Below are 2,817 nucleotides of genomic sequence, written 5' to 3' on the forward strand. Positions count from 1 at the left end.
ACCTGTACCTGTATACCTGCGGATGAACATGAAAATCCTCGGAATAATGATATTCAGATTGATGACGCTTTGAAGTAATGCACCAAAACATACCTTCAGAAAAAACGTATGCCCCCCCCCCCTCCGTTCTGTTCCTAAGCCCGCCATCTAATATGGCCTTTAGGGATGTAATTTCCCCCACATTTCTCTTTCAATTTTGGTGTAAATCAAAAAGAATTTGTGAAAAAGAACTAGTAGGAGAGGGGGAGTGTAAACAAAAGATAGGTAGAGGGGGTGAGTGAAAGAGAGAGAGAGAGAGAGGGGGAGAGAGAGAGAGAGAGACAAGCAGGAGGGAGGGAGGGAGTTCTGGGTTCTGACTTTAGTTTGATTATTACCCCCTGAAGGGTGGGCAGATCCCGAAGGTTCTGCAATACCGGGCCAACACGTGGCCATGATGGAGCAAGCCCCTATTCCATGGTCTAGATTCGAAAATCATTTTAATATACAAGCGACTCGGTATGTCGCGTTTCAGATATTAAAGGTAAACCAATTTTGGAAACGCCCCCCTCTCAACAAATGAAATTGAAGCTCTTATTACCAATCATATGAAAGAATATGTTTTGACGTACGTGATCATACATATTTTGCTGACAAACCGCCTACTAATTGATATATTTGGTAAATTATTATATCTAATACCACACTTATAATATACAATTGCAGATTAAATACACTGTGTAGTATATTCAGAGTTACAAGTGAAATGCAAAAGATTTGTTAAAAGTGAAACATGGTAGGGCCTACAAAGCATTGGCAGATAATTAATATTATTATGTTAGGCGTATATTGTCAATTTCGTGAATGTTAAACAACTACACATGGTATATAATAAAAGAAATACTAAGTTACTGATTCAAGGTTGTCTAAGAGATGGGTTATGATACATTTTAAATGTGCTCACCATGAGTATGTCCTACGCGTATTTACACAAAGGATGACAAATAAGAAAGGGACAACGAAGAGTGATAAAGAGGTCACTTCAAGAGGGGAGGGGAGATTGGGTCATCATTTCTCATCGATGAGGCCAATCCACCATTCATCAACCCCATAATACATACGATCGTTTGCAGGCACAGACCCTTATCAATCATAATGCGTAGCACTGTGTCTAAACTGCAAGGTCTTCCCCTGACACTGCCTAGAGACTTGAAGAGTTCGCTAACCTCAAGGCTTTTTAAAAGTGTTTTATAGTTTTAAAATAGAGTATATAGCTATAGACTATATAAGAGTACGCCCTCGGTTTAGGACCGTGCAAAAGGTTGAAAGATTTTATACCATATTTACATTTAGGAACAATGATAAAGTTGTCTTCTAATCCAACATAAATAATACGATGATTTCTTCGTACTGGTTACCTACATACCTAACTATCTATGAATGAGGATTCTTTAAGGTAACAAAGTTTGGGGAAGTTTTGAAAATTGGCTGGAAAATGATTCGATCTCAACCGCGACAACGATCACTAAATATTGTGGGATCGCATAATTATGGTTCCAATATAATTCAATTTTGAATCAGATTCATGACCCTAAACAAAAACTTCGTATTACCTTTAACGTGCACAATCACGTGAAACATAATTTGTCTTTTGGTGGAATAGTCAAGAACAGCCTATAGATCTAAGAAGTAAGCCAAAAAATAAAGGATAACTTCAAACCTCTCTTATAGGGCGAGCACTGAATTCCAGGTGCGGAGGGGTCTTGGCCCCCTCCCCCAGCCAAAAGAGAGAGAGAGAGAGAGAGAGAGAGAGAGAAGGAAAAGAAGGGAAAGGGAAAGAGAAAAGAAAGAAAGAAAAGGAGGGGCAAAGAGAGGCAGATCGGGGGGGGGGGGCGAAAGGGCTTTGCCTCCCCTCCCTCCCCCCCCCCTAAAAAAAAAAAAAAAAGAAAAAGAAAAGAGAGAGAGAGAGAGAGAGAGAGAGAAGGAAGGAAAGGGAAAAAAAAGGAAAAGAGGAGATAAAGGGAAGGAAAAAAGAGGAAAGAGAAAAGTAGAGAAGAGCGATATCAGTTGTGATATTCCCGCCAACAATTGTTGATCGGGGGGGGGGGGGAGGAGGCAAAAGGCCCTTGCCTCCCCCCCCCCCCCCGCCAAAAAGAGAGAAGGAAGGGAAAGGGAAAGAGGAGAGCTATAAGGGAACAAAAGAGAGGAAGAAGACAAAAAAGGGTGAAAGGAAGGGGAGATCAGTTGCAATTAATCCAGCCAACAACGTCCGCATTGGGGAGGGGGGCGAAAGGCACTTGCCTCCCCCAGCAAACTTAAAATAGAGAAAAGGAAGGGAAGGGAAGATGAAAGAGGAGAGAAAGGGGGGGGGGGGGAGGAAGATGACAGGTGAAGGAGATCAGTTGTGATTTTTCCCGCCAACAAGGTGTGGATCGGGTGGGGGCGGAAGGCCCTTGTCACCCACTCCCCCCTCAGCCAAAAAGGATAGAGGGAACAGGAAGAGAGGGAAAGAAAAAGGGAAAGGTGAGAGAAAGCGAGATAAAATGAAGAGGAAGAAGACAAGAAAAGGGGGAAAAGATATGCTTTTGCACCACTCTCGCCCCCTCCAAACTAGACCAAGCGCCAGATACGCAACTGGACACCACTGGAGTACTGATGGAGGGGGGGGGGGTGCGGCCCCCCCCCCCCCCAAAAAAAAAAAAAAAAAAAAAAAAATGGTTTATTTCTATTTTTATCATAAATGTTGTGAAAAAACACAATTTTTAGGGATTTTTCCTCAATTTCTTGTAAATTATACTTGTGTATGCGTTTTTTCGAAACTGACACATTCCAAAATTTACA

The 2,817-nt window shown here is 42.0% G+C and overlaps 1 pseudogene; it reads right to left on the reverse strand.

Annotated features, from left to right (window-relative positions):
- Positions 1–379: 379 nt before the first annotated feature.
- On the reverse strand, positions 380–524 carry LOC115917724 (annotated as a pseudogene).
- Positions 525–2,817: the final 2,293 nt, after the last annotated feature.

This window comes from Strongylocentrotus purpuratus, unplaced genomic scaffold (genome assembly GCF_000002235.5).
Source record: "Strongylocentrotus purpuratus isolate Spur 01 unplaced genomic scaffold, Spur_5.0 spur5_scaffold_1, whole genome shotgun sequence".
Lineage (NCBI taxonomy): Eukaryota > Metazoa > Echinodermata > Echinoidea > Camarodonta > Strongylocentrotidae > Strongylocentrotus > Strongylocentrotus purpuratus.